We start from the raw sequence: 24,686 nt of genomic DNA on the forward strand, positions 1-24,686 counted from the left end.
GTCTTTGCACAGCGATACCACAGCTTTTAAAAAGCAGCAGGAACTGTTTTATTGCACCTCGCGCCCAAGCTAATTAATTCCAATATTTTACAAAGATTCCAAGTAATGAGGGATGCCAGTTTACCAAGGGCAGTTCTCACCTGCAATTCAGTCTTCCCTCAGCAATAGGGCGCTAGAGCCGTCTTGTCAGCCAATTAGCACATTGCCCCTCCCTGCTAATCTACATAAATTGCTTGCCAATTAAGCACAGGTGATGACTGACAGCGATGCTCCCAACACTGTCTGACACTTTTAAATTGGACGCAATTGATTTACCTTCCAGGACAAATAAAACGCGCAGAACACAATTGTCTGTGCCATCTGTTGACTTGTCTGCAAGCATCTATTCTTGTGAGTCATCAGCCCGAGGCACACACTTCTCTAGTTGTTTTTCTGGGAATTTTTACTTGTCTATTTAGAAACGCATGTAATTTAGGACCGCCATCTTTCTCAAGAGGAATGTTTGCATTCAAAAACTCATCGGCCAAATATTGGACATTTGTCTGCTGCTCAATTTTTCCCCACAGAAGATTCCCCCTTGTTGTTTATTTGGGATGTTTTGATGCAATTGTCGGTCTATTGTTTTTTCTGCGGCAGCATGGATTCATTGCAAACTTTGCAAAATAAATTGACTCCATCAGAATGGAGTACACCAGATGTGGGTAAACATTAGGTAACCTTAGGTAAGGTGAGTACTGCTCCGTCTGTTACAGCAAGATGGACAGGAGAACGAATGCAACCGTGCACTTCTGTAATTAGCTAAAACAAGTTTCACCACTTTAAGCCTGTGCAATTAACCACAACTACTATTCATTAGGAGACCCCTTAATTAGAGACATCCTACTGTACACCATTTTAAATAGGCTAGCTATCGGGGCACCGTGTATTCCAGGTAAGTTTTGAAAGCCTTAAAAAGTATGACTTTGGTGACTAAGCACTTAGCCAAGCACTCTGAAAAATTGGATGCAAAGACCTTCAGTGGCAATGGCTTCTGGCCTTCCATGTCCTTTAAGGACACATCGCTACCCCTGTTTGCTGTCCGGTAAAGATGCTATATGAAGGCTACACATGGTAGGCTTGCTACTTTGTCTCTAAAATGCAGTTCACAGAGAGATTGCCTTTTGAACAGGGACATCATAAAATTGCCGTCCAAGCGCTAAATTGAGCGATTGTCAATATCAATTATTCCGTCAACAAGCTTATTTTCTCATTTCTTTGCTCACAAGAATGGGCAATGCAGGAACCGCGTGTCAGCTTTCTCAAGCTGCATTTTCTCATACCGATTTTCTTTATTTTCCAAACCAGTTTTTTAAAGGGAGATGAATCAACACCGGCCCTTTTTACCCAATCAAGCTCAACTCCGTATTGCACTTGACAGGTTTTGGACCAGAGAGTGAAAACACGCTTTTACAGATTTAGCTCTGGCTGCACATGACTCCAACCTGCAGAGGATCCCACTTGCACGGATCCAAACGGTACTTTTCAAACAGGCACATTACTGAGGTCTTTTCATGTCTGTCTTACTGCGTGGGTGTGTGTGTGTGTGTGCACGCGTGTGTGCGCGTAAATTAGAATCAATACAAATAAATGCATTTTAACGTAATGTAATGTCTTATAATGAAATAATAATGTAATGTTTTAATTTATTTTTCTCATGTGGATGCTAAATTTGTAAATGGATAACTACAGGCAAAACGTTTCAATAAATGATACAAGCTCGCACCCCTAACATTTACGACAGGTAAATGGCTTTTAGAAGAGTGTCACGGTCCGGATTTGAACCTGAACTTTATGGTGACAAATCTGACTCCTTACCCATGACCATGTGCTGTGTACGAACAGATGGGTTTGCAGCTTGATTACGTTCACAACTGTAAGCGTGGCAGGGATTTTGTACGGCAGTATACTTACAATCGACTGCAAGACAACCACTTACCAGAAAGTACACAAATAAAACACCACCAATCACCTGTTGGCATTTGCACAGAACAGTGTGAAGGCAGCTCTAAGCGAAAGGGGAACACTTAGAGGTTAATCAGTTCTTAAAGTGTGATAATGAAACCCCCCCCCCCCACCTCAACACCACCAGAACACAACAGACGCTCGTGCTGAGGTTGCTTCCTCTTCCCAAGTTCACGGAAAAGTGTCACCCGCTTCGCTGGTGCCATTTTTATTCAGTGTGAGAGAGCCGGGGAGGGGGGGGGGGGAACGGGGGGTAAGGAAATAAAGTTGCTAAATTCCGCATTGCCTCGGGGGTCCGGGGGTCTGTGCACAAGGCCGGAAATATAAAGTAAGAAATGAGCTTTATGAAACATTTATGGCGCTCAGCTGAAGGCCATTCTCCATGTTACATTTTCTTCACTAAATTAAAACATTCCCGCCATTATATTCCCCTCTCGGATGGTTCTGGAAGAGTACTCAAAGGCCTCAAAGCCAGTGAAGAGAGTACATTACTGAGAACAGTCCGCGGTGTTTGTTTGCGTTCGCTCGCCGCGGTGCACATACAGAGAGCAGGTCAGAAGCCAGCTCAATATGTGGAGATGAATGGTCCTCACAGATTATAGAACAACAGTAGCCTGTTCTGCTCAAGATGATTTTGGGGAATGTTAAATCTGCGCTCCTCTGGGTATAGCTGGGCAGGCTGTACCAGACTGCTGGTCCTCTAGGCTGTCTGAGCCGGGTTTATGAGATCTAATCACAGTCCTCACAGCGCTGTGGTGAACACCATATGACGCCGCAATGATGCGCACACACACACACATACACATACACACACACACACACACACACACACACACACACACACACACACACACACACGCGGTATACAGACACAAACACACAGATGCACAAACACACAGACACATGCAAGCTTGCATGTGTGGTCATACAAGCACACAGACAAGCGATGTTCATGACGGGATAGAATCAACATCAAATGCCCGTTAAAGATGACTATTCAATAATTAGACCTGTTAACAATGTTTATTTAATACATCTACTTCAACTTAAAATTGGTTTTGAGTTGTTAACACAAGACAGAAAATGCCTCATTACCTAAAAAAGTACAGCAAGCGTAAGTATTAAAAGCTTATCTCAGGCATGAGTAGGCTTATGCTATGAAAAGCTATTTCAATGACATTTCTCAAAGCCATCTGAGAAGATTGACGGTAAGTCATCTACAAATGACAAATAGCTGTGGGAAGGCTTTCTCCCATAATAGCAGATCTGCTTGAATCCTCCGGTATAATAGAAAGTTTTGGATATGAAGAAAAATATTTACCTTACAGCAAGTTATTATCTCTTTGTTTGATAAGTACTCCCTCATGTACTCACACATGGCACACATCCAGGATCAGTTCAGATGGTGCCAACACAACAGAACTGCATACGCAAGCAGCAGTGTGCATCGCAAGCTCCTGAAAAGCAGGAGAAGGGGGTTGGGCTGGGTGCATGAACAAAGATTACCCCCCAATATTATTCTGTTGTATTGGGTGATACAGTCAGTGTCCCCTACAAAAAAAAAAACCCTAAAAAACATTTTCTGTTTGTTGCCCCCCCCCCCCCCCCGCCACAAAGTTGAAATGTGGCCTATGTCCTTGGCTGGGTGTGGGCTTGTGAATGGACAAAAAAATTCTCCATGTTTCAGAAGTCATGGAGCCTGAAGAACTGCCCACAATCCACACTCCAGTGGTTCCAGCTCTTAACAGGAGACACAGAGGGGGAATGGAGACGTCCCCTGTCTACTATGTCACTGCTAACAACCAAGAGTTTCCTCTCACACAAGTCAGCAGTGTGGAGCAGTACCACAGCGACTTCCCACCAACCGCTTTACCCCAAACACGGCCTTCTCCCTTTACTCTGGCGAGCAAGTCTTTCGGTTTCAGCGCACTTTGTATCGGCAGTACAAACCTTGTGGGAGCTCACGGACAAAGAAAGGGACAGTTTCCCTGTCTGTAGCTCTGATGGAGAGTCCTGCTGTGGGTCACCCGGGACCATGCGACTCCAGCCTAGGCCCCGGCACGGTGACTTTACTCTACCTATAGGCCAGACTGCATCACGGTCACATGGGTGCACAAACCAAGATGAACCAATCACAGTCCTCCATGATGAGCGGTCTGACTGACCCTGAATGAAAATGAACCCTCGGCTGCCTATTCCCGTAAATCAGAATCAGATTAAAGTCCGAACTGAAGCCGTTGTGCGAGATGCCGTGGCGAAGAGCTTGCGGGTTTTTGAATATCGCCAGGCCTGTGCGGTCCGGCTCGCACAGTCCGACTGAATTAATTTACCCTCGGCTAATCTCGTCCCAGCTCTGCGGCCACCTGCGCTTTCGTTCGATTGGTCCAAAAAACACGGTCTCCCCCCCCAAAGGGGCCGCAGGAAACACAAACAAACGAGACTAAAACCCAACCAGTCGCGTTTAGCCAACACACCTGTTTGGGGGTCATTCAAAAAGATATGTTAAATCACATTCTGCATTTAGCAGACACTCTTATCCACAGCACCAAAGCTGACATCTGGATGTGTGTGTTTTCCTTGAAATGACACTCCATTATATATAAGCCACTGAAACATAGGAAAGCTTAATAAGGAACACACCATGTTTTTAATAAGAAACAACATTTTTTCACAAAACATAAGAAATGCGCACGCACACACACGCACACGCACACGTAAAGACAGGTATCCACACACACACACAAAGACAGGTACCCACACACATACACAACCTCACGCATACACACATGCCCGTGAACACAGACGAACGCGTCAGAAATGCGCTTGCTCGCGCGCAGTAAGAAATGCAGCTCCACCCGCAGGGGATCTGCAGCGGCGTGCATGTTGTCCGTGCAGCCTCGCCGAATCACAGGGGGGCTGCTCAGAAACCCAAGAACACAGAATGAAAGGAACAGGAGGTCTTATTCAAATGACCCTCTCTCTCTCATTAGCATGTAGCTGATGCTCTGCCACCCGCTCAAGGCAAAGACAACCATTTAGAAGCTGACCCCAATAACCCCCCCCCCCCTCCGCCTACAGCAGTCAGTGCATGAGACACAAGCTCATCTGTACCCCCCCCCCCCCCCCCAACCCCACCCTCAATGCCTCCTAACCTCAGGAGTGTTACTGACTGTTTGTGTGTGTGTGTGTGTGTGTGTAATGCCAGAGGTGCCAGAAGCCACAGGCAAAGTGGAATCTATAATAATATTATTCAGGACATATAGCAGACTATGGAAAACAACAACTCATTACTGCATGGGTTCTTTTTGTTTCAGTATGTTTTATCGCATTCATTTATAACAGTGTGTGTGTGTGTGTGTGTGTGTGTGTGTGCACGCGCACGCAAAACCTCCCGCTGTAATTCACCTACAAGCCCAGGGGTTAAACCGTAATCTCTCCTTTTCTCTCTCTCTCTGACCTCTGTCTCTCTCCAGCCCTCCTCTCTCCCCCAGACACCCACCCTTCCTCCTTTCATCTCCAATATGCACACACAAGGCACAAGGGGCACTCAAAAAAACAAATTAAATTTGGGACATCGGGTGAAGCCACTGCCAGAGGTAGCAGAAGCCACATGGGAAATGGAATCTGCAACATATTATGCAGGACTTAAAAAACAAGACTATGGAAACAGAAACTCATAACTGCACGGGTTCTCTTTGTTTCAGCACGTTTGTATCGAATTCCGTTATGATAGTCTACTGTTCTTGCGGACAAGATCATAATTTGCTCCAAGCTCCATGAATATGGATAAAATGCACCTCATAGAGTTATGTAATGAAAGCCTTATCTGCAGCAATACCATTAGAAGACGCGCCAACGTATGACACGTGCACGGCTCAGGACCCGTGGAGTGAGTCCTGTTTGGCGAGTACCCACAGCGCGAACGTGCGTGTGTGCGTGCTCGCTTTTCCCCCCCGCCTCTGGGGAGGAAGCACATTTACAGGGGCTTCACCCCAATACCCGAAGCAGTTCACGGTTGTACCTCGATGTTGGGGTGGGCTGTGGCATTACCCGTGAAAATAAGGACGGCCTGCTGCTGGTGTCCCGTGACACAAACAATATCGACCCGCGTCACTGTCACTAAGCGCGCAAGTGAAGAGACAAGAATTCCACACAATCAAAAGAGTACTGGCAGAGGCATGGTGGCTAGGCTAGCTGAACAGCGCGGGCGGGCGCACAAATACGGTTAAAAGACTAAGAGGATCGCACTAATGATGACAACGCGTCTTCTCCGAGCAGTTTTAACGCAAACTACAACTGCTTCCGGTTGACTTCCAAGCGTTCCCTGCCGGAAAGCTTTCTTTAAATATCCACAAACGCTTCTATCCTAAAAAGAGGAGTTTGCTTTGTTTTCGCCCAACGCGCCTCTGTTAGAGAGTGATAAGGCGAGGCAGTGTGGCCCTTTTGCAGACCGCACTTATTTTCCCCACTTGGCACGCTCGGCCACATGTTCTCCGGAGAAAGAATGAAAAACGACAGCGCGGCCAAAAAACACAGCGTGCGCTTTCAGCAAAACTAACCGAATAAATAAATAAATATAGCTGTGAGCAGCAAGCCAAGGATCCAAGCATAAAGGTCTTTATATGCAAAAAAAAAATAAAATCTACAAAGTCATTTAGCTATTTTTTTTTTGTTTTACTGTAATTATGCACGCAACTACAGTTAAATAAAGTTTATGGTTTATATGTCACAGTTTGGAAATAAAGAAAACAATTCTAGAGGTTTCGCTGGCCTTTTTTGTTAGACCTCTTATACCTCAAGATATTATCATGCCAATAAACTATGATATTTTTATTTAATAAGTTTCATTTTAAACACACTGTTTTGAAAAAAATGTATTGGTCAAGTAGTCATGACAGATTGACAGTGCACAACTGACAACTGTAGTTTCCTGTTCCTGCATCACTTTTTTTTAAAAAAGCATGCATGGAGATACAAGGCTTTTTAGAGATGCTTTCAGATTCTACAGACAATCCAGATGTTCAGCTCCATATTCTAAACAGCGAAAACTAAAACATTTCCGATGTTGACGCATCTTATGAATATTCATGAGGAGATGTGCTCACGGCCAAAACCGTGACAAAGCGGATGTTCTATCCTTGAACATGGATTTCACAAACAATCATAAGCAGTCATATAGCACCTGAAACTGCTACCAGCCGGAACCTCCAGTACTTAGGAAACAGAAGACAGCAAGAACGCAGCAGTCAAACAATCTGGTTCATCTAAAAAACCAGTGCAGTTCGTCACATAAATAAATAAATAAATAAATCAGACGGAAGGCCGCAATCGATGCTTGCGACTGCGGGTAATGTGTGTAGGTTCGTTCTGGCATTAGGTATGGGCGGCTCGTTTCTCCCACTGAAGTCGGACCTAACGCACTAGCACCGTCGTGCCCCGCGAGGCAAATTTCAATTTCCATTTTGATTGAAATTCTCATTTACCGGCACGCTGAAGAGGCTGCACGCCGAGCCAAGGTGGACTGCTGGAGCCGTTTAAACAGCAAAGTTCAGTCAACAGAACCGGGGGCACACGGGCGGCAGCGAGTTCAAGGTAAATTTCACAGGCCGACACAAGAAAGAATCTCTTGACTCTGTTATAAATGCATGGAATAATTTGCCTGGATTTGTAGTGGAGAAGGAGACGGGGACCCTGGGACCTAACTCTGCGCCAGGTTTTCTCTGGATGAAAGGTAAATGAGTACTTGCAGACACAGTTAAGTCTGAACGTTCTCGTCGAGGTTCTTTGTTCTGATCAGAGTCCCTTTGCAGCCGCAGTAGCAAAAAAAGCAGGCTTCAGAGATGGAAGAAAGGTCATGCTGACTGCTAAACACTTTCTGTCCAGCAGGGGCAGCAGAAAGAGATGGAGAGCACAGCAGAACTACTCCTATACCAAACCCTTCTTCAGCTCACACCAGTCTGGACTTGCCTTTAAACCTGGGTCCAACAACCCCTACAAGCGGACAAACACCAAAATACACTTACTTTCCAAATCTCTCAGGGGGGGGGAAATGAAAATTCATAGCCAGGCTACCTTCCACTTTATCAGCAACGACAAGCTACAGGGCTCCAGACTAACTTCTTACATCGGTTGCACTGGTGCACCTAACTTTTTCATTTAGGTGCACCAGCACATAATTTAGGTGCACCCAAAATTTTTCACCGCGCCTTTTGGCACCACAATAATACATTTTAAGCGTTACCTTTTTCGTCAGTTCCCATACACATTGGTAATTTCTTAATACACTATGTAAATGATTGTAATCAGGAATAAAGGTGCAGATAAATGTTTTTTCTTTATTTAGGCTAAATCACAGCACAAACAAGAAATCGCAATAACCTCAATTGTTTAAAAAATAAACTTAAAAAGTGCTGATGTTTAAAGTGCTTGACAAACTCAAACTTATTTGAGTTTGATAAATAAATCAAACTCAAATAACTCAAAAAAAAGTGAGCTGCTCCCGGAGGAGTACATGGCGCGGTTTCACACATACATGCCTTATTTTTTTCCCCACCCACATTCAGTGAAGAAGAATATCAGGGTCAGAGCCAGTCAGAGACAGAGTAGGGGTGGGTCTTTGCAGAATGCGGGTGGGAAAAATAAAAAACGCTACACATATACACACACTGTACTACGACGGAGTATTAGGGCCACACTGAAGGGGGGGGGGGGGAATTCTGAGATTTCGAGAATAAGGTCGTAATATTACGAAAAAAAGTCATCTTATTACAAGAATAAAGTTGTAATTTTACGAGAAAAAAATCATAATATTACGAGAATAAAATCGTAAAATTTCGAGGAAAAGATAATGTGGTGCTGATGTGCCAAAAGATTAAGTATTTTGTTATTTGTGAAACCTATACTAAAGTATAACTTCACAAGATGCTCCACCTTCCTCATTTTAACGCAGGCGACTTTTTTCTCGTAATATTACAACCTTATTCTCAAAATCTCAGAATTTTTTTGCCCTCAATGTGGCCCTAATACTCGTAACACACAGAGACAGACCTGCTAAATGTCAGGCACACCGGTGCGACCAATGAAAATGTTTAATCGCACTTGACAGATTTTTGGTCACATGTGCGACCAAAATGGTCGCACTCTGGAGCCTTGAGCTAGGACCTCTCTTCCATTCAATGGTGTCAAGCTACCATGTTAAATGGAATCCTGAGTGGGGTGGGAACCTCGATAAATTAGCTTTAACGCTACCTACTGTTAAGTTCCACACGACGACAGTTACAATTTAAGGCAGGGTTCTTTTATAGAAGGCACTAAATCAAAGAGTGCTTGGAAAACGAAAACCTGGGGTGTCACCACGGACCCAATCAGCTTGAAGCTTGACATTATGCAAAGCAAGAAACAGCAAGTAGGATTTTGGAAAACAGATATAAAAGCTACCATGTAGGAAAAAAGAACTGTGCTGTTAACAACGGTAGCAGGTAGAACATTGTTCCCTCAAGCCAGGTCTGAGTTGCTTCAGTGTACGTGTAGCTGTATAAATGGGTACGGTGTTATAAAAAGCCCCTCTGGACCATCTGCTTACTGCCTGTAATAAACAAAGTGTAAAAGGAGGTTAATTAATGTTATAAAATATATAAAAGAAGGTTAATTCATATAAGAATACAATCTTCAGACTCAATATTTCAATGGCTATGTCCAGGTCTGGGATCCACACTACAAGAAAGACAGGATCACATATTGTGAACACATGAAGCCAGACTTAGGCTAACAAACAAATTAAATGTGATTAAGGAAATATGGATGATATTTTTCATTTTTAGAAAGGATAACTTCAGCTACAGAAGATACATCTATCTTTTCCCCTGAAATAAAAGCAACAAGAAACGCACAAGAGGAAATCTAGAAAGCACTTTTTTTATTTTTTAAAACCAAAAACAGAACATTAAGTTCTACTCTGAAGACCACATAGATGAAAATCAACAAGCCAGCGTAATTTATGGTGCATGTAAATATTATACTCAGTACTGGCATTGGGGTCTGTTGGCTTTTAACTAGTCCGGTATCGGCTGTAGTGGGAGGAGGAGGGAGGGCGTGCCGGAACAACCGGTCCGAAAGACGTGCCAGCGGCACAGACGGAGAGCCCGGCGCTGACCCGGCTGCTTCCGGAACGCTCTCCCCTGCGCGGAAAACCCAGAGGATGCGCTGCAGGTCCAATCCGACAGCAGCACAGATTAGTCTGGATCCAAGACTGGGTGTGAGGCTAACAAGCTAATTCTAGGTCTGGTCTGGTCTGGTCTTCCCCCATTGCTCTCACTGAAGCCAAACCGGTTTTATCACCACAGTAAAACCAGATGGATAAAGACCAAACAACAGTGCAGGATTATCATAATAAAGGTACTATGATCTGATGACAGTAATAATACTCACAACACAATTTGTCAGCTACAGCTTCAGAAACTAAGCGCATGCCGCTTTCATCACATCGAACGTAACTTCATAAGCCAAGAGATAAGCTAAGAATACAGCCGCTGCGGCATGAGACAGCGAGAGAGAGAGAGAGAGAGAGAGAGAGAGAGAGAGAGACAATGTGGCCATTACCACACTGTTAATTGCATTGTTGTCGTTACCACAATGTTGTTTGTATTTCATATTGTTTGTATTCCTATTCCTGTTTCTGTGTGTACGCTTTGGCAATAAGTACAAATGTATTTCATGCCAATAAAGCATTTTGAATTTGAATTTGAGACAATGAGAGAGGAAGAGAGCGGCAGAGAGAGAGACGGCAAAAAAAGAAAGAGAGAAAGTGAGGAAGGAAGTGAAAATACGAGAAAGTGAGAGACTCAGTAAGAAAGAGAGAGAGAGAGACAGCAAGTGAGAGAGAGAAGGAAAGAGAGCGAGAGAGAGAGGGCAGAAAAAAAAGACCTGACAGACAGTGTGAAAGTTTGCTTGGTGGTCTTCTTGGAAGAGCTGATCGATGTGGTCAGCCAGGTCTTCTGGCAGTTGACCTCGCATAGATGACAAACGGCGTTGCAGTTATGCAGAATTTGGCACTACGCTCTACGTGTGCAAGAGAGAGAGAACAAGAGAGGGAGGGGGAAGAAGGAACAGAGATGCATTTTTGGCCAGAATTCAGAGCACGCACCCTACACAGGCATGTCATCAGAAAAGGGATGGGATCAAATCCCCTCCGCCTCCTCAAACCCTCCGTGACACCTCCACCAGCTCCATCACGTCGTGACATTTCACCCCACAGCACCCTTTTCACCCCGATATTGTACCACCCACGACCACAGCAGAAAATTGGAGCCTTGAACTTTTACAGTGAGGGCGCAAGAGGGGACGAAGGACATAAAATGGCTGGCCGCAGGCGAGCAAGTGTAACGACCTTTTGCGACCTCTTCAATTTGCGTGAGGAAAGTCCATTTGCCTTAAACCCAAAAGTAACAAGTGTTAATAAAAGCAATCCGCATTTCAAAAGAGCAAATCAAAGCAGGTTACAAACCCAAAAAGTCCACAGGGCCATAAAACTTTAAAAGATTAGCAGGTAAAAACAACAGCTGCTTCTCGTTTTGCGGTGGGGACACTGGATGTAAAAATACTCGACAGGGTAACGGATATCGAAACTTAATCATGCAGGTCTAAGACGGAAAGGTAGGCTTAAACGAGGAAATCAGATGCTTACGGTCCACTGAGAGAGACGGGGAGCACTGAGCGGCGAAATTCATACGAGCGTCACATCCGCTCACAACACGCAGCGCTCGCAGTTACTGATAACGATCCTAAGAGCAACGGCACTCACTACAGTATCAGATTGCATCCAGGGCTTGGAGTGATCAGGTACCAGGTCTGAGAAACAGGACCTTGCTGGTCTTACATTTCGCCACTGACAAGCACTTTATTTAAGAGTGAACTTAAGTGCACTCCGAGACCAGGAGGGTCGTGTGCAAATAGAAGCAACAGAAATTAAACAGAAGACAGAAAATACGAGGCACAGAAAAAAAGGCGCCTTCCACCTCCGAACGCATCGACTCGAGAAGAGGGGAGAGCACAATTCTCTCTCCATTGAATAAAAAAACAGCGGGGTGTCGTCCCCCCCCCCTCCCCCTGAGGATTTTATTAGCAAACAGTCGCTCCAGTGTGGGTTCCCAGGACATGGGGAACAATGGAAGGACTTCAGTGGAATGGGACGTTCAGAGAGGCTCGCCGCGAGCCAACACCTTCAGCCCTCTGGCAGAGAGAGCCGCCGCTGGCACCACAAGAGTTATCTTTATTTCACAGCGAAAAAACGGTGTGCCAGATTAAAGCGTCCCCTGCCTTGCCCCCCGCCCCCCTCCAGTCCCTCGTCCCCACTCCCGCCACCCCCCAAACCCTGCGCACAGATCAGAGGACGAGGTAACTCAATCCCAGAAGTTCTTCTGTTGGAATGCAAAAGCCAAGCAAATGCAAGATTTGAAATTACCACAACAGAGGAAAAACCCGTCGAGAGTGAAGTAGTTCTGAAATTCGGATGCAAACATAAAACACAAAGTTCAAAGAGAGAACTAAAATCCAGATTTTCTCTGCTCTCACTCACCCATCCCCCCCCCCCCCCCCCCACTCAGTTTTTCAGAAACTCCCAGAGTCCCTTGTTTGTGACGTCATCTCCAAGCCGCTTACAGGAAAGGTTGCATGCTGTGCTGTCGGTTGTTCTCCAGCTACCAAGAACACAGATGGCTGAAAGAACCTTTTTTCTTAACATTCATTTAATTCAGGAAACGTTCCAAATATTTCCCTTGAATATATTTTCAGCCAGGGGTGTACCTTGTGAGCTACAGTAAATTAAATTGCATTCATTACATTAAATTAATTTACCAGACTCTTTTATCTGACTTACAATGTCGGAGAGCATAAGTGCATTCACCTGATTCGTGGAAGTAATGGTGCCAGACCTGGTGAACAACATACCCCTGACCAGAGGGTACAAGTTTAACCTCACTAAAGCACTTGATGCAAATGAACTACACAAAGCAAGAACCAAAACACAGAACCTGAATAGATACAGTTAACATCTACCCAAAAAGAAAAAACAATACAAAAAAAAAGAACAACCTGAACTAGTACAAAAGGTTGGAGTGTTAGTGGATGAGGACGGGAGGGGAACCGAAATGGAGTCAGAAGATACACAATGATTCTTCTGTCCTGACCACCGTGGGAAGTTCATTCCACCACACCAGGGCCAGTACAGACAGGAATCGTGACTGGGAGAAACCGACCAAGCGGGAGGTGAGGTGCGGGTGGTGGGGGAAGTAGTTGCCTTGAGGTTGTGGAACAGAGGGATCTGACCCCGGGTGTAGGGTTCGAAGTTTGAGCGGAGGTGTGGCAGAGCCGCTCTATTAACTGCCCCGGGGGCTAGTGCCGAGGTTTTAAACTTCATGTGAGAAACAGAAACAAACAGCCGCTGAGGTAAGATGAGGAGGGGTGTAACACGAGCACGCCGGGGAAAATTGCGGGCGAGTCGCGCGGCTGCATTTTGCATTAGCTACAGGGGTTTAGCGGCACAGGCAGGGATACAGGGAACTTCAGTGGCCCTGGCGCGAGAGCACCGGGAGTCTGGACTAGGAGATGTGTAGAGTAGGTGGTGAGGAAGAGGCTGGATAGGTTAGTATCTGCACTCCCGACACACTGCCGCTGTAATGGACAAAGGACAAAGAAGGTCAAATATCTAAGGTTACCTCTAGGCTTCCTGCAGTAAAGTACTCTGAGTTAGCTCACCTACAGCATCACACGGCTGACTGGCGAGGACTTGGTGCGAATGAAAAGCATTTCAGTTTTCGCCAGGTCGAGCTGTAGGCTGCATGATTCAATTTGACAAGCGAGCTCAGATCTGCAAGGAGATCTGTGTCAAATGGAGGAAAGAAGTAAAAGTTGAGTCTTTTCTTTCAATTACCAGTAGTGATCATTAGATCAATTCCCACATCAACATTTGAATGATAAATGGACTGCATTTATATAGCCCTTTATCCAAAGTGCTTTACAATTGATGCCTCTCATTCACCCATTCACCCATTCACACACACAGTCACACTCACACACCAACGGTGAAAGGTTGCCATGCAAGGTACCAATCAGCTTGTTGGGAGCAATCAGGGGTTAGGTGTCTTGTTAGGTGTCTCAGGGACTCGCCCAGGGCGGGGGATCGACCCGGCAACCCTCCGACTGCTCTTACCTCCTGAGCTATGTCGCCCTTGTTAAGATCAGTTAAGAACACTCTAATCACATATTTGTTAAATATCCAACTACCTAATACCTAAATATCCAAATATCCAATATCCAGAAGATAGAAAATGGAAATGAACCGAAACTGTGTGTTGGCCAGTGGCTGACAGGGTGGGGGCTGGGGGGACAGGAGACCTGTTCACAGTGAGACAGACCCCACAGAGGGGCCAGACAGCCGGAGTTTCCTCTGCACTATCTGTCAGACTCCCCAAGTTAATTTGCAGGCCACCGTGTGCTAAGTCAATCGGTCAGCCGTACCCTCCAAATCCTCCCTGTGCTTAAACAACCCATTTAATCTAATCCCACTTGCAGAAGGAGCCCAGTGCTAAACAATCCTCCCGGACTGGCTGCACGCAATTACTGGAGAAGGAGAACCACGCTGGTTTCCTCATTCATTCGAACTGTGTCTTCATTTAACCATTTGCCTGGCAGATGCACTTATGTGGACCGACTTAAAGGACGCGTATTTGAAATCATTCATCCCCACATTTGCACATTTTACCACTGTAAATCTGGCCTGTTACCATGATCAAAGGTAGAGGCCTTGGAAAATTTCCCTCGTGGAGGATCTACAGAGCACGCACTCCGTCTCGCTCTCACTCCCCCTCCGCCCTCCCCACCCCCCCATACATTTCTGATGTCAAATCAAACGAGAACCCCCGTGTATCTTTTAATCACACCAACCTTTACCGACAAGCGTGTGTTTGCCGAGAACCCCTGCTAGCAACCACTAACCCTTAGCAGGTTTTTTATTTTTATTTTTTTAAATTTTAAGTCAGCGTTCATTACTATCAATTACCAGTAGTGATTGTTACATCAGCATTAGTATGATCAGTTAAGGACTTATTTGTGACCTCTTTGTGGCACATTCCAGAAGTCTTGCACAGCATCTTTTAACTTTACCTGTGTAACAGGCTAATACTGCACTGGCTCAGAGTCAAGAGAGCCAAGACTCTAACACCTGGTGCATAAAGGATCTATGAACAGATCACCGCATTGCAATTGCATAGTAATAATGAAACATTTACAAGAACGCTCACCAAAAAGAAACTCATCCATCTTTTTTCCCCTTCCCTCTTTCCTTCTCTCCTCATCGCTCTTCTTCTCCGTGCCAAACCTTGAGTGGAATTCTGAATGTAGAATTGCAGGATGAGAGGTGAGCATGCCCGCGGTTTCAGGCCACGCCCACTGCTTGTCGTTTCCTAGAGACAGAGTTCTCTGATGGGCGTGTGGGAGACAACGGCGTTTAAAGGGGAAGTGGGAAGTCGCTCATGCATACTGTACTTTACGCAAATGTCTGGCCTTTTTTTTTTTTTTTTGAACAATGATTCTGTTCCCATTGGTCAATTTGCAGCTTGTCCAGGTCTGCTAAGGAGAGGACGCGGGAGGTTGTAGGGTCTATGGCTTTGCAAAGTCGTCTGGGTCCGATCCCGCTCAAGAGACAGACTTAACCCGGCACGGCAAGCGAGCATCAGTACGTGCGGCCGGCGGTGGAACGAAAAACCGCAAGACGCAGCACATCGGGACGTCCCCACTCTCTCACGTACAGGGGCAGGGAGAGGAGCAGCAGCCAATCACAGCAGAATAGGCTTTTTCTAAAACGACGACATTGAAAAAAGGTTCCAGGATCCATCGTGCCTCGCGAATGTGCTATAGCGCTTAATCAAAAGGGAGCGATCACCCTCCTCCTGACAAACTGTGCAAGGAAAACACGCCAGGGTGAGACGATATCGTCTGAGTGCAGCCCATTTATTCGGGAGACGCTCAAGATTCTGACACAACCTCCGGCTCCACTTTCAGACTGAACGATTCTGACAATCGGCCTGCGCAGTAATGTCCCCCAGTGTTCTGCAAAATCAATCTGCGGGATGGGCGGAGAGAGGGGAAAATATCCGAAAGTATTTGATCAAATAAATGCGAACTCAATTGAATGTGCGTCCAGAGGCCTTTATCGTCGAGCGAAGGAGAAATGAAGAGTATGATAAAACAGTAACAAAGGCGCAGCTTGTTTCTCCGCCCTTAATGTCCTGAGCCCAGGGCGAGGGATTTTATGCAGGGTCAAGAGGTCAAGTTCACAGTGTTCCTTCGCATTGCAAACACATAAACAGGCATCTGCAGTCAGCCTTCTTGGGAAAATGCATGACAGCGCAAGCTAGCCTCTCTTTCAAAAGCTCAATTTGTTTACCACCTGAGGGGGTGCTAAACTTCGCAAGCGCTAGCCCCAAATCTTAGTAATGGAATTTTTCCAACCAACATACCCCTAAACCACCACTAGCCTCTTCATTCCTAGCATTAAAAAAGCATCCAAAGTGAATTCCTACGCAGCTGAATCACTGCAACAGATTTCCAGTTGAAGGGAAACCAAACAAATAAGCTAAAACCGAAACAATGCAGGTGAACAGTTTTAAACATTCCAGGGAGCTAAATTTAGTTTAAGTAAAAGGACAGAAAACTTTGCAACAATTAAGACTTTAAAAGAATCATTATTGCCTGTTTTCTGACCTCAGAGGAATATGAAGTAGGCACATATGACAGATTATTTGTGTTGTGTCAGAGACTAGTGGCGTTCGCACTGCTCCATTTCTGAAATTGTGGGGGGGGGGGGGGGTTGGGCAAGAGCACAAGCCCCACCAATTTACCACCAATTTTGTGGTAAGCAATACTCCACCATCAAGAGCGGTCCTCATTGCTCGGCAAACAAACCTGATGTAGCCTAATACTTCAGGTGCACCGGGATTGAAACAACTCTATTTCACAAACACCGATGAACAATTTTGGACCTACAGGCCTCCCTTGTTTCCTGACAAGGCAACCCGTCTGAGAAATTTCACACTGAGTCGTCCGACGGACAGCTGCACGGAGGAATATTTGAACTGGAGAGCGTCGCGTGAAAGTTTAAAACCTTTTCACAAGTGACCGAAGATGTCTCTCCACTGAAGAGATACACACACTGAATGTACAAAGGGTTCTATTACAGACCACAGATTATTTCCCCAAATAAGGTTTGGCCTTTCCATAGGTCCAGCCGTGTGTCACCTGACATAGCAGCATGACGGCACCTGTTCGTCAAACACAAGGGATGAAAATGGCACTCCTAAAACATAGCAGTTTGAGCACTTCTAGTCTTCCTAGAAGCAGGTTGCTTAAAATGCCTGTTGGAGTCTTCCACTCAGTACACTGTCCTGCATCCAGTTAGATGTAGGGCCTAGTTAGATGTAGAATGGCTCAAACTGTTTTTTTGTTTTTTCTGTGCCAACTACAAGATGCACCATCTGCAAATATGCATATATATATTTGCATATAACTATGGCAACCATACCATGCTAAAGCCCTAAAACAAAAGTTCAAACTCTTTTAAGTTGAAGCTTGTGTCTGCAGGGCACTGGTATTTTCATTAAATCAGTCTCCAGAATGAATGTGCATGAATGTGAATGTGTAATCCATTTTTACCATCTGAGTTTCTTCCAGAACTACATGTGGACTTTCGGTGGCTATTGTGCCTAAATATACATACACTCTTTTTCTCACCTGATGTTGTGGTGGCCATCAGATATGCCTTCCTCTTTTAAATGTATGTCTGGATTCCACAGTTCTGCCAAATTCATCCACACTTCACATTTCACAGGGCCTAAGCACCACAGTGTGGGCCATGTAGGCTTTTGTTCCAACCAATTAGCTGAGCTTTACAGATCCAATTAGTTAATCAGCCCTTTAAGTTTATTTACACATGTGCATTTCTCTTAAATAACTGCACTGCCGTACCAGAGTAGAGGGTGCATGGGCAATATTCAACTGTAATTATCATTCTGCCTGAATTTTCAAAAGGTCAACGCAAGTAGGCAAACAATATGCTTCAAAAAAAATAGACTGGCTACAGAGTCCACACACCTTGTTTTCAAGACCTACATTGGCAGCGGATTGTGAATAAACCACAAAACTCTGCAGACTATGTGGCTCTCCATGACTGGAGTTTGAGTTGCCTGTGCAAGGAGCACTTTCTGGGAGAAAAAATTAAATAAAATCTAAAAAATACTTTACCGCATGTCATAACTGCTTGCTAGCTAGTGAACAAACATTGGTATAGTGAAAAGACTGCTAGCACACTGTACCTCACTTCAAAAAAAATAGCTAGCATTACCCATCCTGCAGTCTAAACACGTAGCCTACACCAATACAGCCAGACCTAGCTAGGCTACTGCTAGTTACCTGCCTTCACTTTCTTATGACACTATAGACTTTCACTCTCCTAAATGCACTAGTTAATGGTTTAGTAACTAGTTAGCAAGCCAATGCATGGCTAGTTAGCTTTTTCTTTTTTAAAGACAAAAATGTTTATCTACATAGCTGGCTACTTTGTGAGCCAACTAAATTACATTTAAACAAGACATAACATTACTGCCTTCCAGCTGAATACATGAATGTATCAGCAAGCTAGCAGTACATCTACAAACTCAAATATTTCTGCATTCTGTATCTTATCCTTTTTAGTCCTAATCCATTGAGACCTACACAGGTCAGATTTAGGTCTGCCGGCCAGGCTGAGATGAGCCAGTCAGTGTTCACATTTTGCATATCCATGTCTAGGAAAACTATCCATTTGAAGAAAGGCACTAATACCTTTAGCTCCTTTCCTGAAGTAAAATTTTCCTCTCTGGATATTGATGGGACCACCATGCATGTCTGTGTTATTGTTGAGTAGTGAAATTATATTATTTGGATAATTAAGCTAAGTCAAACTGTTTTATACTTCAGAATTTAATAAACTGCACATCTATACCAGAGTTCTGAAACAGTGGTCCTGGAGGGCCAAAGGTTCTGTTCGTTTTTTCACTTTATAAATCAGTAACCAATCAATTCAGATCAAACCAATAAAATCCGGTGAGGTTATTGTGTTATCAGTTGTGATATACCTGATCAGCATATTTGAACACTTAAGTGCTAAATAAAATTGAGAACCAGCACACTCATTATGGCAGTGGTAAACAACCCTGTTCCTGGAGATCTACCATCCTGTAGGTTTTCAGTCCAACCCTAACAAAGCAGACCTCAACAGCTTGACATCTCGTTGAGCTGCTAATTAGTAGATTCAGGTGAGCCAAATTAGTGATGACATTAAAATCAACGGGATGGTAGATCTCCAGTAACAGGGTTGGTTACCACTGCTGTGTGCCAACAATCCTAGGGTTGAGGTAATGATGACAACACCAGAAAACTTAAATTTGCCAAGATAATGTTTTGTGCTCCAGGCTGCAGGAATGCCTATTTTTTCCTCAAAGGATGATTTTATAAATGCTTGTCCATTGCAACCAAAGTGTGGTGAGCATTCTAAACCAAAATGGCTGCTATACATCACCATGATGGAAGTGTAGTGATGTCATATTTCAATTAAAATGTGTTTTCACACAACTGTATCCAATATTATTACTATTTATCAGCGGCACACACTAATTTCTACCAAGTTAAAAGATTTAATGTTGTCAATAGTCTTTGCTAATAACGATTTCAAAATGGTAGGTTTACAAACATGTGGAAAGACTCGTCCAAGAACACTGACCTGTCTTGGCCCGCATCATGAAACGTTACCTGCGTAAGAGGCGCCTGCGTGCTCAGAACCACTTGGGAGCCAAAACTTCAACTCTAACCCCTGGTGTATAACGGATCTATATATACATCCATATCTATATTTACATGCACAGTACTATTTAGCTGACATCGAACTCATCATCATGTTCACTTCAAACGTAAACTTGAATGTCCATTTTGACTACGCAGAAAATTGTGCATTGCTTGTCAGGGTCAGGGCAGTGATATTTATTTCAGTGCAAATCACCCAGCTTTGAAGTAACTCAGCTACTAAATATGCATTTTGATAAGATACAAATAGCCAGTCCCTGTTTCAATTCCAGCCAAGCAAGCAAGCGTTATCAGATTTTCTAATGAATACAGTCTGCAGACAAGGCTTAAGATTTTAGTTTATCTAACCAGCTTAAGAATTGTAGCCACTTGGTCAAATAAAGGGTGCACTCGTTGTATTTGTCTATTGATCGTTGTCGAGTTTGTTTGTAAATACATGTTGTAAGTTCAGTGTTAAAGGGAATAGCAGGCTATGTATGATACAAACAAGTTATTGCTAAATTGAGAACTTTTCCAGGACCAGCGAGGCTCATTAACAAAACCCACGCAAGACCAGCACGACTGATTTGCAAGCACTATGAATAATATAAAAGCTATTCAGTCGGGTCTAGTTTTCCACAATTAAATCACATTTACTAGCTAGCCGGCTAACTAGCTAACTCAATTCACTGATGATAGCGCCAATCGCATGTGCTGTACATTTGCCGAGTTAGCAAGTCGCTAATGCTCTCAAAAACAAAGCATGTTATGGTTAGCTATACGGCTAAAGAGCTATACTGCTTGCCATGACAGTTTAAAAGACCATTGCTCCAATAACTGTTTGCGATCTAGGATATTGTGCCGTTAAATCTACACCTATCCAAGACGGTTGTTTTTCCTGGAGTAATCTCTTAAGAGATCCTTGCGTGGGTCTGTTTGACTTAGACCAAGACTAAGAGACCCCGCTGTCTTTTTTGCTGGAGCCAGCCAGCCAACCATGTCGGGCCGAACCTAGGTTTCTCTGCGAGCGTAGAAAAACGATACTGGGTTTTTGTAACGCCGAGTCGTGCATGCAGTCTCTTCCCACGAATACAGCCAGCCAGCAAACAATCCAGGCTACATTCACGCCCGTTCAAATAACCAAACCAATTTCTTACCCACTTGGAAGGCTTTTGAGAAAATCACGGCCCCACAGTTCTCCTCCAATGTAAGACTTTTTAACGCAATGTCCAATGCTGCAAGACCGCTCTCAAACAGAGGCGTCCCGGTTCCGTGATGCGTGGACTGGTTTTGTAGGAGAATGGGTGAGAGGTTTGGCTGTCTCTTGCTTGCCGCTGCAGCGCTTTACTTTTGCAGGCATGATGGTCGGTAGAGGGCGCGAGAGTACCCAGAATTTACCATTCATTTTTGTGCGGCCGGTTATGGAGAATGTTTCCTTGGCACCGCCCTCTCCTCCTCTATGCAATGCGATTCTGATAGATAGATAGATAGATGGATGGATAGATAGATAGATAGATAGATAGATAGATAGATAGATAGATAGATAGATAGAACATTTCATTTAAAAAGGCGAGGCATCACAGAACAACGTGCTCTATTTGTAGCCTACTGATGTAGGCATTCCAGCTCCGACTATTTTTTGGTTTGTTAATCCTTTTTATGTAATGTCCTTTTTCTCTAAATCTAAATATGTACACTTGCATGTTTTTTTTCCAATAACACAACAATGTCTCTGATCGATTTGTTCTGATTTTTCAGCCCAATGACGGACTGGTTTATTGGGATTGACACTTCTTTGGTCCCCATGTTGAGAGACAACAGCAACAAATGCAAATTCCACACCTAGAATTAACTCTAGAACTTTTGTTTGCTGTCTCTAGCCGAGAAATAGCTGAGAAGCCCACTGCCCCATTACTTTTACTTCCCTAAAATGAAGGGACTATGCATGAAAAGGGCTGTAATTCCTACACAGATAACCAATATGGATGTAAGCATCCTCAAATTAAAGCTCTGCACTTTAACATTATATTCATAGTTTTATTTCAAACCCAAGTTGCTGGATTACAAAGCCAAAACAACAAAAATGGTGTCACTGTCTCAATACTTTTGCATTTAATTATCCACGCATATTTATAACTATAATGCGCTCGTGCATGTAAACTTTTTTATTTCTGAATAATTTACCATGTGACGGAGTACATTTCTCATGCAAAGTGGGGTGCAGATGGCCCTTTCATTTAATGCCATGTACTCATGACTTTTTAAAAGACCAAGAGCAATAGACCATATAAGTTCACCGGTCTGGACGTAATGTGAAACAGAAGACCCTACAGTCCCTGCCTCACAGAATCCAGTCCTCAAAAACCAAGTCACATCCTCTTCATAAGCTGTGATAGCTAGAGATGGGCTGTCCTCAATGCTTTCTGACACTTGTGGGCCAGGCACTTCGATGACTCTTTATGAGCTTCCAGAGCAATTTCCTTGTCCCAAGTAAATATCTATCTCTGTAAATGGATCATTTGTAAAGCAAATTATTGGATACCCTGGATATCCCTGGGTGCAAAAACGGAGATATGTTTTAATAGATGTATACAGTGTGGAGTGAAGAACAGAAGCCTAGTGCTTCCGGTAATCAATTTCTCCACTGTAATAAGGGAGTCCTTTACAATCATTGGCTATTTTCCATGTGGCCCTAATGAGCACAGCGATGAGGCAGAGGAGAGTCAGGAGCAAGTAGTGCAGTCGATCACCCGGGTCCATTCAAGGGAACATTGCTGGTGGTTTGTTGGGTGGGCAGTACTACCCCCCCCCCCCACCCCCCCCCCCCCCCCCCCCCCCCCCCCCCACAAAACCCCCCCTTGTAATGACCTCTGAAAAATGCTGGAGTTCTTCTACTTCCTAACCCTGATGTTGTCATCCTGTAGAGCATTCCAGGTCCAACCAATCAGGAGGCTAGACTCTCCTCAGAAAGACATCACCCAAGTGCTGTCCTCCATTCAGTCTTGCAGTCTTTGTCAGTGTGTTATGTGTGATGGATTGGCAACCTTTCCAGGGTGTATTCCTGCATCTCACCCAATGCATGTTGGGATAGGCTCCAGCACCCCAGTCGACCCTGACCAGGATAGGTGGGTATAGATAATGGATGGATGGAAAATCCAGCATATATATATTGCAGACATAAATAGGGCAGATTAAATACAATAACCATATATTTTCCATGGATGGATGCGTAATGGATGCGGGGAAAAAAACATTAAGTCATAGCTTATATTCAAAGTAGAGGAAGGTCACTCATACTATTTATGCTTAGCACATTTATGATAAACAAATATCATATCCCTAATAAAATAATGCTTTAACACATTTTATATTCTCCACCCTGTTATATTCACCAGATTGAGAAATAGCACTCTCTTGGAGAGGGTAAAGAGGATGAGTCACAGATATTGGCAGGCCAGTTTTTAAAAAATGAAAAATGCTTTTACCAGAGACCTGTGTGTGTATGTGTGTGTGCGTGTGAGCGTTTATGTATGTATGTATGTATGTATGTATGTGTGTGCGTGTATGTGTGTGCGTGTGTGTGTGTGTGTATGTGTGTGTGTGTGTGTGTGCATGTGTGTGTGTGTGTGTGTGTGTGTGTGTGTATGTGTGTGGAGATGGGGTTAATTTTAATGAGAAACGCATAAGCGTTATTGATTCACAGCATGATGACTTAAACTGCATTATCCGGCTGTCTCCTGAGTAACTCATAGAGCAGGTCTGACGAACTGCCCGGCACTACAAATGGGTTTCCATGATTGATCATCAGCACCTTTAAAAGCTGTTTGAGAGCCAGGCTGACATGGTCTCTAAACCAAACCACAGCACAGGGAATAACAAATAACTCCACGGGTGAATGCTCATGTAATTGAAGACGTGAAGTTGTGAATTAACCGGAGAATCTGTGAGAGGAACCTCTTTTTGTTATTTTCTCTCTTTCTTTCTTCCACTTCAAATGAATGTGCCTGACCGCACTCATGTGACTCCAAATGTCACTGATTTGATTAAGACAGTGAACTGAAGGCAGACCTGCATCATGTGACAATAGTGTCCTTTTAAGACAGCAGATTCTCAGGACCGGGGTTGCCAAAGTCTAGTAATTGCATGCATTCGTGTGGCACTGAAATGTGCTCCACGCATCTTCTAAAATCCCTTCCATTTTGTTTTAAATTCCTCTGTCTGGCAACCTTGCACAGTGCCCAGGCCTTGTTACCTCCTGTGGTCACATGACGTAGATTCACAAAATGCAGCTATGAGGCAGTGTTGGGATAACTCCTTCTTCAATGTAAGAAAACTCACCCCCTGGCCCCCACAGTGTTGGGATAACTCCTTCTTCAATGTAAGAAAACTCCCCCCCCCCCCCCTTCCAAAATAGAAAGGGGGGGTGTTCCTCAACGGCTTCATAGTTTTCTTTGTTGTAAAGATTGCAAGCTGTGCTTCAGAGACCTCTCGCGTTGTGGAGGAAGAAGAGGCCGTGGTAATGCAGCACCACATTTAATGAGGCAAGTCGATATCGGATGTAACACTGTGGTTAGAGCCCTTGGCCGGGGAGTGCTGGTTTTGACAGGCTTCTGTTTGCCCTTGAGGAACAAGTCCTACTGTTTTCAGCCAGAAGGTTCTGGAAGCATTGAACTGTGTAAAGTGGACGCAGCCTTCACCATTGTAAGGTGCCGCGAAAGTGACACTTGTACCAGTACCTTCGTAGAATTTTTTTTCTGTCATGCCACCTGTCTTTTTAGCCTTGACCATTCAGTTGGGCAGAGGAAGAGGTGAAACAG

The 24,686-nt window shown here is 44.3% G+C and overlaps 1 protein-coding gene across 2 annotated transcripts in view; it reads right to left on the minus strand.

Moving 5' to 3' along the window:
* The window catches only part of LOC118236021 (bifunctional heparan sulfate N-deacetylase/N-sulfotransferase 1-like), an 85,582-nt gene extending 64,333 nt beyond the window's left edge, over nucleotides 1–21,249 (minus strand). The window contains exon 1 of one of the 2 annotated variants that reach the window (XM_035434015.1): nucleotides 21,027–21,249. The gene's annotated coding sequence lies outside the window, so the exon portion shown is untranslated. The remainder of the gene's footprint in view (nucleotides 1–21,026) is intronic. The other variant, XM_035434016.1, reaches the window with a different exon arrangement.
* Nucleotides 21,250–24,686: the final 3,437 nt, after the last annotated feature.

Source organism: Anguilla anguilla, chromosome 9, assembly GCF_013347855.1.
Source record: "Anguilla anguilla isolate fAngAng1 chromosome 9, fAngAng1.pri, whole genome shotgun sequence".
Classification (NCBI taxonomy): Eukaryota; Metazoa; Chordata; class Actinopteri; order Anguilliformes; family Anguillidae; genus Anguilla; species Anguilla anguilla.